Raw genomic sequence first — 15,716 nt, forward strand, 5'->3', positions numbered from 1 at the left:
CAGAGCCTCGAGCAAAGATGACAGGTTGATATGTGCGACTGGCAGCAGAGTTACTGTCAAGCATTTCTATGAGCGGCCGGGGTTTTAGGCAATAAGTGACCTTTTATTGATCCACGGCCAACTTTGAGCAAAATGGAACATGAGGGAGGTTTACGTGATCGGGCTCTTAACTTGTGACAGTAATAGACCTGTCCTCTACCCTCTTCTTGAATCCCTCTTTCTGAAGCTCATGGCTGAACCTTCTGTCCTCGCACAGTAATTGAAGAAAATGGATCCCTCGGCTTCAAACACATTAAATGTTATAGCGACAATGGAGTCCTTAAATACCCCGAATTATTCCTTTATGCCACCATGTTTGTTTCAGCCGGGAACATTCTCTGAACATTTTCAGCACGTACAAGTAGAAATAAAGCGAGCGGTGTCCTCTTCTTTCTGTGAGACCTTGAGCTGGCTTCCGTGAATGGCAGAAAAACAATGAAGCGCTCTTCATCCTCCAGTGAAGAGGTGTTGCCAGGCAGCAAATGTGTTACGTGAGCAAGTCTCTGCGAGGGGAGGACTGGAGCCGTGTGGTGTTTAAGTGAGAATACGTCCAATTAATAAAAAATAGAAATGAAAAAAACTTTTTGAAATATATCAAGGAAGCAACACATATCAATTGACTTCAATATCGTTTATTAGATCAATCTTTCTCGTAAGGACAATAAGAAAGATACATGGACGAAATCCTTACAGGAGCTGGGGTTATCCGTCAATGTAAAAAAACAAACCTCTTAAGGGGAAATAAAAAGAGGCCAAGGACACATCAATGGATCAATAACAGCATTTTGTTTAGATTCAAGATTCAAAGTGTTTATTGTCATAGGTACTACGTACCATGAAATTCTTAATTTGTACCCCCAACAAAAGTGCACAGTATAAACATATATATATATATATATATATATATATATATACATTTGAAAGAATAAAATCGAAAAACAGAGCAACAAAAGTACAAGTAGTGCATGAGGTATATGTGGTTTAACTGTTGAGGAGTCTGATGGCGGTTGGAAAGAAAGTTTAGAAGTGCACTATTCCTGCAAAAAGTAAGATGGATACCGAGGTGTGGTCGTGGTGATCACAGCCTAAGCGATGAGGCTTTCGCCAGCAACCTCTTCCAGCTCTCTTCTAAGTGACAATGTATCGGACAACCCGGGTCTGTACCAAATCTATTGCCAGATGGGAATTTCAAGAGCCGGTCTTAAGTAAAGGCATCACCATCAAGAGGCGTTCAAGGGGCAAAAGTTGCCTTAGCCATCTTAACTGGCTTCACCTGATGTGGAGTAGCAGCTATTCTAAATTTTACTCCGGAAAACCTGCTGAGAAAAGTCCTTTTGGCTGCTGGTAACCGGGATCTTGTTCTTCTTGGTAACAAAGTCAATATAGATGGATTCCAATAACCTCCTTTTTTCCAGAATCTCACTTAAAAAATTATTAGATGGACAGAATGAAGGCCAATGTATGTAGATGCATGGATGCATGGATGCATGGATGGATACATGGATGATACATGTATGGGTGGGACTGGGTTGGATGGATGGATGGTTGGTTGGTTGGATGGAAGCCTGGATGGATGGATACATGGATAGATATGTAGATGGATGGATGTTTGGATGGAAACCTGGATAGATAGATAGATGGATACTTAGATATCCATGGATGGTTGGATACAAAAATGGATGGATGAATGGGTGGATGGATAGAACTTTGCTGATCTCTCTGTACATTTTATTTTGGAAAATTAGATAAATAAATATCAAACCTAAAATCGAATTTATCAATACATTACTAATGTGTAAGCTGTGGATTATATAATTAGACGCTGTGTTGTCATCATACACAGCAACCACCCCAGAATCCAACAACAATTACTTGTAATGACTCGTTGAAGGAGACGAGGGAAACATTTTTGGAATGGAATTAATATAAGCTAAATATTAAAACAACATAGAGTTAAATGTGGATCTGATGTTTCCTTCATTTTACTTCAGTTCTGTTCTGAAATCACTTAAAAATACCAAAGAAAAGGACCAGCAACAAAATGAAGAGCTTCATGACTAACCACTTACTCTCTTATGATGGTAGCAGGAGAACACCTTTTGCCAAAGACTCCTCCCCTCTCGGATCTGAACTGAATGCTTTCACAGTTACTTTGTGAAAATGATTATAAAAACCTTTAACAGCAAATAACCTTCACCAGACACCCGCATAGCTCACCGCCAAAGATCTCTGAGAACCTGAAGCTTTGTGTATGAAAAAAGCTATTTTCACTCTGGAGACCCTGGAATTAAATGTTTTTCATGCATACTTGTAACTTAAATACACACTTTTTGTCGCTCATCTTCACACATATTACACATATTTACCACGTAACCACTAAAAAAAACATATTCCTATCTCAAATATAGCCAAAAGATGAAGGGGTGAAATTCTGTGTCCAGTGAAATATGTATTTACAAAACAGGAAGTCTTATTGTGATATTGTCTTTTCATCTCCTTCAAATACCTTTTCTTCAGCACCGGCTTTACTTTTACTCGAGGCTCTGGGATGTTGACGGCTTCAATCTCTTGTTCCTTATCTTCTCTGATATATGTGAAGGTCATGATATCAACATGAACATTAATCTACTTTGATTTTGGGCCAACCATCTGATGGGCCACGTAGAATGACTTGGAGGGTCAAATTTTGGCCCCCAGGCCTTGATTAAATCAACTAAATGAGTCACATTGTGGGGTTGTTGTTCATGTAGTTTTAGATATACACTGACAACATCATAATAGCATAATTATAAAACCATATTCAAATATTTTAAAGTATGTGAGCTATTGTTTGAATATTCCTAGTACTTACAACAGGATACGGTTGTGTTTTCCATTATTATATTGTAATTAAGTGGAATGGAAGTCATGTGGAGGATAACGCTGAGGCCTGATGATATCAGTGGGGTTCTACTTCACACTGATATTAATCAATGTCAATAGAGGGACGTGTACTGACGAGGAATACTAATGACATTAACATAAACATGTTTCTATGAGTACTTGACACAATACAAGTTCTCTTAAATTTGTCCTGTCATCTAGCAACAACCCAAATGCTGGCATGAACATCCATCTATGACAACCTGATGGGAAAATACAAAATATTCAGCCGGATAGATGAAAAAATGGATGAATGGAAGGGTCGGTGGAAAAAGGGAGGAATGGAACAACCAACGGATTGATCTGTGTACGCATGGTTGGATGGAGGAATAGTGTAATTTTAAAGGATGGATGGGTAGAAGGATAAATGGATTGGTCAATAGAAGGATGGATAGGTGGGTGAATGGTTGGATGGAGGGATGGTGCAATATAACATGGATGGATAGAAGGATGAGTAGGTGATGGGTGGATGGAACAACCGAAGGATTGATGGGAGGATAAATGGTTGGATGGAGGGATGGTGCAATATAACATGGATGCATAGAAGGATGAGTGGGTGATGGATGGATGGAACAACCGAAGGATTGATGGGAGGATCAATGGTTGGATGGAGGGATGGTGAAAAACAAGGATGGATAGATGGAGGGTTTAATTGATGGAGGAATGGTGCATTGGAAGGATATAAGTGGACGGATTAATGGATGTAAGGATGGTGCAATGCGAGTATGGTTGAATGGAGTGATAAATGTAAGGAGGCATTAATGAAATGGGGCAATGCAAGGATGAATAAATGGAGGGATAAATGGATGGGGCAATTCAAGGTTGAATGGATGGAAGGATGATTGGAACGGTCAATGGAAGAATGTATAGGTAGATCAATAGTTGGATGGAGGTACAGTATAGTGCAATGCAATGATGGATTGATAGAATGAATGAATGGGAAGATGGAAGGATGGATGGATGGGTGGATGGATTGAACAACGGATGGATGGATGGATGGATGGATGGATGGATGGATGGATGGATGGATGGATGGATGGGACGATGGAAGAATGGTTCAGAGCAGAGGGGGGATGGAGGGATGAATGGATGAAGATTGGTTAATCCTGGAAAATTAAAACCGATACAACCAAAATCAAGAAATGTCTTGGTATATCCGAATTCTAAAAAACCAAAAAGATCCAGAAGAACAACCAAAACAAAAGTATATCTAAAAGCAAAGTTAAAAACTTTTACCTCGGAGCCTTTTTCTTTCGGAAGGGTTAACCAAAAACCATGAAAGCAACCGATTGTTGGAGGAGGAGCCATCGATCAGCTCCACCTGGAGGCCCCTGGCGATAGAATGCCACTAGACAAGATGTTGTTTTTGACCCTTAACAGTGGCTTTATTTATTAGACAACCATCTGGGAAGAAAACGCACTGATGGACATGTTCTTAATGTCGATTCTTCACTTGAAGTTTCAACGAGCGTAAATCATTGGGTAATACTCCAACGAGACGGCGCTGAAAGTGATGCGTTCACTGAAGGGTGACAAGCCGACCTCTATTTCCCTCACTGATTGGATTCCTGATGGAAATATAATAACGTGGCGGTGAAAACACGCCCATGATCACGTATACACCGTAAATGTGTTTTTATCCAAATGTCCAGACGAACGGAGACGAATGGCTGTGAAAATGTAATCGTTATTCTGCTGTCAATCAAACGGTGGGACGTCTATATTTAGCCTCGACTCAACTGTTTGAGTCGCCCTTTTGATTTGAGGTCGTGAGTTAGCGACCGAAAAGAACAGGATCATGGATACAAGCAGCTGGAATTAGTTTTCACTCTCCATTAGAGGGAGGACGAGGATCCATCAGTCGAGTAACTGGCGCCTGTTGTTGCGTCAGCGGGTGATGATCAAAAGACTGATTTCTTTTTTTCTCCCTGTTGTAAAAAAAAAAAAAGTGATAATATGGTTTCACTCGCTGCACCTCACCAGCTTTTTGTGGGCCTTTATTTTCAACCATCATGAGCTAAACATTTTCCTTTCTTTCATTTTAAAATTGTTTATTAGTAAAAGTAAGTAAGTAATTGTTGTTTGTAAAGCTCCTTTCTCAGACCTGGGTCCAAAGTGTTTGAACAATCAAAAAACAATACACAGTTAAAATACATGCTTTAAAAGGTCACGATAACATAAGACAAGTAAGATTCTTAACCAAGAAAGTTAAGAAAAAGCCTGCACAAATAAAAAAGTCTTAAGTTTTTCGGTAGATCCATCAAACACTGAGGGAGAGGAAGATCGTTCCAAAGCTTAGGAGCAACAGCCTGGAAGGATATCACTCCTCTGGTCCAGAAGCGTGTTCAGGAACCTTCAGTAGATTCTGATCCACAGACCTCAGAGCCCGAGCTGGGGTGTAAGTCTGGATCAGATCAGTAATGTAAGGAGGAGTCTGACCATGAATAGATCTGAGAGTAAGAACCAGAATTTGAAATTTGATCCTGAAAGAAACTGGCAGCCAATGCAGAGTTTTAAGGATCGGAGAAATGTGAGTTCTTCTACTAGAGCCGGTCAGAATTCTCACTGCAGAGTTTTGTATACACTGCAGGCGAGACACATTCTAGTTTAGATACAAAAACAAACTGTTGCAATAGTCTAAATGAGAATACAAATGCATGGATTATAAACTGAAGATCGTGTTGTGACATCATTTTCCTAAATTTAGAGATTTTTCTTTTCTGGTCAGTTTTCTGCAGTGTTGAACTAGAGACCTGTCTTTGTCAAATACAACACCCAGGTTTCTCAGGCTCAGTTTAACAGACTGGCCTAACTCAACCCAAGTACTGACTCAACCCTGGAGCCTTATTATCAGGCACAATAACCAGAGTTTCAGTTTTGTCCACATTTAGCTGCAAAGTGTTTTCACTTTGCCACTGTTTAACCTTTGGCAAGCAATTGACTAAGATGTTCAGCTTCTGGGGCTCAGTTGGATTAAACAAGCAGTAAAGCTGGATGTCATCAGCAAATTTTTTTTTTTTTTTTGTCGTCCAATACAGCCCTTGATTTCTCTTTCGTATTTTAAGACTGGAGTTAAATTATGACTCCTTCGCTTGCTTTAAATCTGAGTGCACCGTCATTCTTTTATTCCTGGCTTTGTTTGGCAGCAAAAGTCCAGGAGCAACCAAGGTCTGGGATATAAATTATAAAGCACTGAGATGACGAAGATGATGAAGATTGTCAAAAGTCCATTTGTCGAACCAACACACAATCATAGCAAAAGTTAAGTGGATATTACCTGAACAGATATCAGCACTTTAATTCTTGATAAATAGTTTAACTTGACTATTGCATCTGAATATCATTAGGACTGAGCTTTAGTTTATTCAAATATATTATTATCCTAATATTGGATGTAAAAGGGAATCAATTTGATATGTCGAATCCGTTTTCACTTTTTTTATTCCATCCAAGAAAACGTAGAGTAGTATTTAAAATTACAAACGGGGGTGACATGCTTCCCTTTTATTGTGGTTTTATTTTTTATGAATAGTTCCCATTTACCCTCTTTCTCTCCACGTGAACCTAAATAATGGAACACGGCTGGAGTTGATCAACCCTTGGCTTCCAGGCCAGAGTGCCAGATGAAAGAGTTCCATTTGTTCGGTAATTGGCTGCGTTTCCCTGGTTGTTTTCGTGTTTTTGTTGATCTTAGTATTTTGCCTTCCTGCCTCAGACCCTTAGTGTTTTAGTTGTTGTTTATTGCTAGCGATGGTTTTCTTTCCATGGTTCTCTGTTCTTTCTTTCCTGTTTTATTTCCTGTTTCAGTGCACATGGCTTTTGGACATTTTGATATTTTTAGAGATATTGGACTTTTTGTAAATTGTTTTATTATTTCTTGGATTGTGGACTTTATTGTTATGTATTTGACTTTGTATTCAATAGTATATTGATCTAAATATATATTCTTCTGTTCCTTTGTCTGCTTGACATCTTTTTTTTTCGAGAGCATTTAGGTCTCGCTCCGTACGTTTCTTCACCACAGCATATGATCTAGTTTGAGCAATTTGTCTTATTGACTGTTTTTTATTACACATTTCAGTTATCAGAATGTATTTCTAAAAGCAAATATAAAAAAAGCAAATGTTTAGCAGAGTTTGTACCACAATTTTGCAATTTTTTTCGGATTTTGGCAGCCAAACGAAGTACATGGAAATTATTAATATAAATAAATAAATATAATGGTTTTTTTGATAGTTGCTGTATTCGGAATTGCTAAACCCTTGTGTTGACTCTGGGTCAAAGTAAACAACCTCCTTGGCTTCCATAAATACACTTTGACCCAGAGGCAACACAAAGGATACCAGAAAAACATTTGTTTTCGAGCCTTCGGATCACCTTGTACCTGAGATAACACAACAGTTAACTAGGTAATGGTTGCTTTGAATCATGTATAATACCAAGAGTGGCTTTAATAAAACTCCCGTCTTACTTTATTTCAGTGTTAACACTTGCTTGAGTCATACTCAATTTTAAAGGGAAGCGAGCTCAGTTAGAAAACGCGTTCAAGCTAAAAAAGCACATGGGCAGCAACACACATGAGCACATGCAGGCATTCACATGTCAATCAAAAGCGGCGTCCAACTCTTGTTTAATGTTATCGTGCTTCCCTTTAATCCTGGACACATGCAACACCCTGGCCTCGCTTAACACCCAAAAAACACATCGCCGACCATACCAAACACCTCATCTGTTGTGGATTCACTTCCCACTAATTAAAACCACAATTGATTAGCGATCGCTATGGCCAGTAGAGGGCAGTGTGGTGCCAGCGTAACTGTGGTTCTTTGAGATGCTAAAACAGCATCATGGGGTTGAAGGAGACAGCAGTGTGAAGAGGAGACGCATAAACAGGCGAGGGAAAGGGCAGCGGTGAGGGTGAATCCATCAGGCCGGAGCAGAGAGAGACGTTCACTCCATCTTCTGCTCTGGAAAAAAAAAAAACACCACCTCACGCGAAAAGTTCAGCCCCACGTATCGTCGACCCATCCACCCACCTTCTTACTCGTACGCACACCACGCACACGCAACAACACAACCTGCTCCAAATAGAAAGAGCTGGCATGTGTCCAGCGTATTGTCACAGATGGATGTTACCAATCGTAGCAGTGAATGAACGCTGGAGGGTTTTTTTTTTGTTTGTTTTTTCGTTCAGGGATATTTAGAGGGATGGAAAGATGAGCCTGATTGGTGAGCGGGGTTCGAAAATCCCAAGAGCTACGAGCCAATATCCATCACTGTTGCATTAATTATATTCTCTGTTCATTAGAGTAAACCTCGGGGATCTGCTTTATTAGACACGGTCCAATTAGGCCTGCAGTGAGCTCGCGGTACCAGGCAGTGCGACAAACCCTGGACGGGCGCCAGAGTCCGCCTTCAAAAAACATGTGGAGGAGACGATGCAGGAAGAACCAGAAGCTCAAAATCCCTTTGGATTTGGGATGTGATTTCCTTTTCTAATTCAGCAAGAAAGGGTAAAACAAAGATTGTTTAAAAAATGTGGTTTTCGCATCAAGGAGTCTCCGATTTTTGGCTAAAACTTAGCTAGTATGATCCATCGCGCCGTGATTTCCCTGTTGCCGGTCACGGGAGGAAGATGATGATGATGTTGTGCACAGTTTTATTGAGACATTAGGACGAGGGAGGTCTGAAATCGCGGAGCTGCTCCATATTTCACTTTTTTTTACGAGTGGGTGACGGGCTTACAATTTGATTTACGGGATAAATGTTTAGTCAGCATTTCTGTCTGGTCTTTAAAAAAAAAACATTGTTGTTTTTCTCACCAGCGAGAGCTGCGTGAACATGTGCCGCCATGAATATGAATGAAGAGTTTGTCAATTCTTAATGAGGTGAATCCTGACGTCTCATCTACGAAACCACAGAGCCCCCAAATTATTTTCATACCTTTTTTAATAATAAAACATTTTTGACAATTTCTTTTCCATACATTTTCTTTATCTGTTAGATTGGTTACCATTGTTAGCATCTGAAATAGCATAGCAATGAGCTCATTGCTACAGCGTTTGGCTAAAGTGTTACAAAAGAAATCCTTCAAAAAACATGTGGCTCCACATGGTTATCAAAAGATGATCAACATGTTCATCTGTCTCTAAGCATTTTCAGCTTAAGTAGGTGAAATCTTTCTGTTTTTCTGTCATTGCTTGCCTAATGACACTGGCATAATCTCCTTGGTGGTGGTAAGTATTATTATAAGGCATTTCCCAACTGGCCGAATCATAGACTATGCCTGGTTGGATAAAAAATAGGTAAAACTTTGCTGTAATATCATGATAAATGCTTAACAAACAAGGGGAAATGAGAGTAAGTAAAAATAATGTCAGGAAGGATATTGCCAGATGGGATAATGCCATAAAAAATTGTAGTATTGTCAGAAAATATTGATACATTCATATATCGCGATATTTTGTTCACACGGCTGTATCGATATTCAACAACAATGTATCGATCATTTTTCACATTTCTGTATTTCCTTGCTTTGAAATCATATTTGTAATGTTCGTTATTTTATGGTTTATATTTCAGTGAAGTCTCTATACGTTTTCTTATTTTAAATTATCATATTCACTGCGTTTGTCCATTCTTGTGTTGCAATTAAACCTCCTTCAGCTAGATGGCAGTAGTCATTACATCCTGTGCAGCTGAAGGAACAATGATATTTGCCGTCGATGGCTGAGGACGAGAGGATACAGTCGATTACAGTAGTATTTAATGCTTATGTTTTGACAATTTTTGGCTTCAAAACCAATTAAACCAGGTTACACTTTGTTAAGAAGTATGTGGTCTTTAAATTGAATACTACAATAAAAACATAATAACTACAAATATTATGTTATTCATAACGGTATCGTAATATAGTGTACAGTTGCTTAAAAATATATATTTTATGTATACTAATGTCAAGATGAGGAAATGAGGTCTAAAACAAATTAAACTAATAATCAATCAATAATAAGTTGAAAATAAAATTAGTTTTCTGTTGGAACCATTTCTACACTATCAGTTTAATGCTGTCACTACGCACATTACTGTCAACACATGGCCCATGACCCGCTGCAAACGTGTGCTTGATGATCAGCCAAAAGCTTCCTTTTGGCTCGTAAGTGTTTCTGCAGTTTGTTTTTCTTTATGCTATCGGTTCATTGACCCCATTGATTTGCAACATAATGGAGAGATGAGTCAGCCTCCACACTGCAAGGTAACGTTCACAGTAAATATGACCTCACAGAGAGGCCTGATGGGTCTTCATCTACTACTTTCCCTGCTGTTTATGTTTTTCTCCGGGCACAATGCATCAACAGCTGCTCAGTCAATGAGGAGTGAGCAGCCACTTGAATACTAAATAGCCATATTTTGTAACTGCAGCAGTCTGCCTGTCATCATTTACTGAATAAATCATGCAAGACTTCACTCCTTCTCTGAGTTTTCTCTGCACTTTCAACCGAATCTTTCTCCCTCCATCAATTAAATATTTAACATTTTCAACAAGCACCAGTTCTTTTGTTCTGTTGAATATACATGTAAAACCTTACATTTTTATTAAATTGATATCTTAATAAACGAAAGAAGTTAAAGCCCAGAAACTTAATTCATAAAAGGTTATAGAATTATTTAATGTAATTTACAATATCAAAACTTCCTATAGTAGCAAACTTGGTACAGAATCTGTAGTACATATATATTAAATTAATTTCCTATTATTTACCTGGGAAAATAATCATTTTTACCTCCAAACTAATTCATTTCAAAATAGAGATGTTTGCAGCGTATTATAGTAAAAGGAAAATAGGCTGAAACAGACCAGGGCCAGTGAGGGTTCCTCTACCATTCACACGTGAATCCCTCTGTGGATTACAGATGGATTTGATATAGTGTTTGCTTTCACTCGGGCCTTTTGTTAATTGATCCCATTGATTCTGTCAGGCTGATCCACAGCCTGCCAGCTCACTCCTCCAAACCCCTCAGGCCATTCACACCACACACTCCTATCTACACACACACACACATTGTTATGTGGCTTCCAAGTCCGTTCACACTCCAGATTCAAGACCTCACAGGTCAGTGGACTTTGTTGTTTCTGTCTCAGACTTGGATGGAGAGATGAAGATTCTGCTCAATACAATATATTTGACTTTGCATCTGAATATAAGAAGAGGAAATTAAACACAGACACTTCGCAGAATTGTACAATGGTGTGTGTGTGTGTCCGTTAGATCTTAATGCGTTTTGGACTCACAAACCTCTCGACAAAAATGTTTGAAAATTAGCGGGTAGACTACTGACCTCTGAGGTTTTGGTGGGGAAGAAAAGTGGATTAGGTCAAGGGAAAGGGGGCTAGAAGGGGGGCAGAAGACCCCCAGACTAATTATTATATGTCCAATTAGGATGATAGTTACACCATACGGCAGTGATGTGCTGATGAAGCTTCATGAAAAAGTGTCATGTTGTTTAAAAGGTCAGTAGGTGGCGCCATGAGTTAAAAAAAATTATCTGGTCAGGTGGTCAAAGCAAATTGAAAACAGTCTAGACACCACCATCTAGTGGGCTCTGAAAATAATGACACTGCTTAATGAAGCTTCATCAGACTATTACATGCCATTGTGGAGCCTTTGCTCAAAAAGTCAGGCCAAGACCCAACTGACCTCAGTAATTTCAGGCCTATTTCTAAGCTCTCTTTCTTGTCCAAGATCTTGGAGAAGGTGTTGTCTGAGCAGCTGTCTTTGTTCCTGCGACAGCTTTACTGAGACAGCTTTACTGAAGGTGTCCAGTGACATCATGATGTCAGCTGACTCGGGTCAATGTGTTCTGGTTCTCTTGGATCTGTCCTCAGCCTTTGACATAGTTGATCACCAGATGCTGCTGAGAAGACTGAGGGATGAAGTGGGTCTGGGTCTGTGTTACAGTGGTTCTCGTCATACCTTTCTGGGCGCAGTTTTAGTGTATATGCCAATCAAATGAGGTCTGAATCGGCAAATCTGTTGTGTGGAGTCCCTCAAGGTTCTGTTCTGGGTCCTTTATTGTTTTTGCTGTACTTGATTCCATCGGTAAAATCATTCAGAGATTTCCTGATGTTTCTTATCACATTTTTGCTGATGACATCCAGCTCTACTGATCTTTTGATCCAACTGAGCCCCAGAGGCTGAACAGCTTAGTCAATTATTTGCTAGAAATCAAACAATGGCTGAGTGAAAACACTCTACAGCTAAATGTGGACAAAACTGAAACACTGGTGATTGCTCCTGATGATAAGGTTTCAGGGTTGAGTCAGTACTTGGGGGACTTAGGCCAGTCTGTCAAACTGAGCCTGAGAACCCTGGGTGTTGTATTTGATAAAGACATGTCTCTAATTACAAATTACTTACTTACTTATACTGTATGTATTACACACTAAGTAAGAGATAAATAAACATTTTCAGCTCTTTTTGGTTATTGTAATGGAGCACAAAAGTGGGGCAGAAGACCTCTACGAAAATCCAAATAAGTATACCATAATATAATAGTAATAGTATTAAAAGTATACCTTAATATACATACATCTTAAGAATACTCCTCCATACACTTGTCTGTTCCCTCCCAATTAAAACTTCTCCACTGTTTCTGAGATGTTATTAACTTCTCATTGCATTATATTTCATGTGGGTTTTCTTTTTAATATGTATTAAATTTATATGTATGTAGACCTTGAGTCTCCATTATGATTATTTTATTTTATTTTTTCCTTTCCCCAAAATGATAATAATAATAACACAACATGTTAAATAAGAGTTCAGGGTTTTTTAATCATTTTGTTTAGCAAGTATATACATATAAATCATATCTCTATGTATTTTTCTCAATAGATAAGAAAATCATCATCATTCATTCAAATATTGGTCAGTTTATTTTATTCCCAAGTATTTTATCCGGACTATTTGTTTTGCAGACTTTTAATGACAAAATAATGTAACAAAAGGACAATGAGTGTTCAGTATCGTCGACGAGGGAAGAGGAGGAAGAGGAGCCTTCAGCCTGAGAGGGATCTTCGACGGTGCTGGTCTGTTCCCGCTCGTCCATCTTTGAGTCGTGGCTGGAGGGCAGGCGGACGCTGAGAACATTCTCGAGAGGTCTGTTGCACATCCAGATTTGAAGTTATATTGTCGATAAAAAAATTTATGCGGACAGGAGCAGAGGTCGAGCAACTTGATTTCCAAAGCAAGGAGAACATCAAATACAAAGTTGCTTGATCTTAAGCATTGGCAGAGATTAATAATAATGAATAAAAAATACACAAATACACAAATACAGAAAAAAATATCTCAAAAGATGCATTTTTGTTAAAAAATATATATATATATAATTTAGTTTAACCTGCTATTTATTTAACAAACACATGTATTTTGAGTCATTTATTTAAATCCCTTAAAATGTCTTGGACCAGAAACACTTTTTTATTATGCATTAATGTTTATTTTAATTTTATTTTGGGGGGTTGTTTTTTTCGTTTTGTTGCAGATTAAAATCACCAAGAAATATAATTTCAACATTGTTTTGTGCGTCATGGTTGGAAAAATAAAAGGTGTTTTGTTTAAGTTTATACATATCCCACTACAAATGTGTCATGAATTGTTAATTATTATCATTAATAAAAAATAAAAGGCACTTGTCATTAACTGGCCTAAATGAATAGCACATCCAAACCTTATCAGACTTCACAGGCAAAATTAAAGCATATGCAGTTCTGTTGTACTTAATACTTAATTATTATATTAACCGTAGTTTAATCTCAATCACTCTTTTGGGGTAAAAGACATCAATAAAAGAAGACTGATTGCATTTCCGCACGAACGCCATTAGCGTTTCTAGGAGTTCATATGAATCTCAGAAACATTATTTTACCATTTGTCCTCTGACAAATAGGCTGACGGTCCAGTGCCCATATTTCATCTTGTGGTAAGTCAGGCATGTCCTTAATTAATTTAAATTATCCTTCTTTAATGGTGATCTTTTGATAAAGATTATAAAACAATTATATATTTATGTCATCTGGGAACGCCACAATAATTCATGCATTATCCATTAGATAGCAAAAGCCTTTTATCGAGGCCTGATAATGCATGAATTATTGTGGCGCTGTGAAAAGTATATATGAAACCATTATGATGTTACATTGAAACTATATGACATTTTATTCTGTATCCAGTTTAATCTTTAAGTGGTTAAACAGTAAATATCATATTTTATTTGTCCGTGACCATTCGTTTTCCCTTAAAACAATCGTAAATATAGTTCAAAAACTACTTTGAAACATCTATTTTTTTGACAACCATCAGCAAGATATGATGTAGCCCCTGACTCGATTTAATTGCCGACCCCTGGAGCCATGAAGTGTCAAAGCAATGTTGCAATAATGCAACTAGATTGAAAAAAAAAATAAGCTTTCTTTGAGTTGAACAACAATCACACAGATGAGTATGTGTGTCATTCTACCAACATTTGTTTGGTTGTTTTTTATCAAACTATAATTTTATAGACTTAATCATTATTTACGATGGTCCTTCAGTTTTACGTTTTGTTCCATAACGTTTACTCATTCTCTAAACTTAGACACAAATTCTTAAATGACATCACAAACAGCCGGTGACATCCTTCCATAACTTGCAGGAGCCAAGGTCCCGAGCACTTGAGTTCCATCACATTGTGATGTGACTTTATTTTTGTACATTAACGTCAAAAAATATAACTTAAAATAAAGTTATTTTCTTTAACTCTAGAAAATTAATAATTATAAAGTAAACATTATGTTTAGTGAAGTGGAAAAAAAATGAATGAGGGCAAGAAATAATAATAATAAATATTAGATCAGTTCAGTAGAGAGTTTTTTCTTTCTGCTGGTTTGATTAGACTTTATAACATTTGAAAATGTTTCAATTGTATGTTTAAGATTCAACAAGGCAAAATGAGTATAAGATTCAAAGTCTATAATGGTACTAATAAAATGTACAGATATACTGTAAACCCAATGCGAAAAAATGAAATTTAAAGTTAAGAACATTTTAAACTGAATGATATACTTGCTAGCTTAGCTAGGCGAGGCAATGCTAGCTGTTATTTGCCACCTTGAAAATAATAATATATGTATATCTGCAACTATAATAACTATTGTCAAGTAAAACATTTTTATTATGGGACACAACATTTGAGAGTTAATTTCAGATTTAAGTCTAACTTTTTGACAGCATAAATAGAAGACATAATATCTCACAGTGCAAATCTTTGTCTCTTGTGTATCGGTGCACGTCATGAGATTGTCATGTATACCGTGTCTGCATACACGGAGATCTATTCTTCATGGAGATATAAATCCATCATCTCCGACTGAAAAGTGTCCCGCGCCGCCGTCGTGCCAGATGGCAACATGCTTGTTATAATGACTGATTAATGACGTGCATCAAAGTCATGAAACTGTAATGATCCTGCTCTTCTTCCACTGGCATGAACGAGGCCTTTTTTATTTTCTCTGAGAAGTTTGGGCATATTTAGGAGCAGCCCTCATTTACAAGCGGTCACTCCATCGGACATTCTCTGTTCCCCTCCACAATTTCCCGTTAGACTGAAAATCAATCCCTTCCGTGGCGCCGCAGAGCATTTGTCCTCTGCTTTGACAGAAGCGCGGGTCAATAAACGCACTGCTTCGCCGCTCCCTCGCCGGGCCTCCCAGC

The sequence above is a fragment of the Callionymus lyra genome, chromosome 9, assembly GCF_982586985.1.
Source record: "Callionymus lyra chromosome 9, fCalLyr1.hap1.1, whole genome shotgun sequence".
Taxonomy (NCBI): Eukaryota; Metazoa; Chordata; class Actinopteri; order Syngnathiformes; family Callionymidae; genus Callionymus; species Callionymus lyra.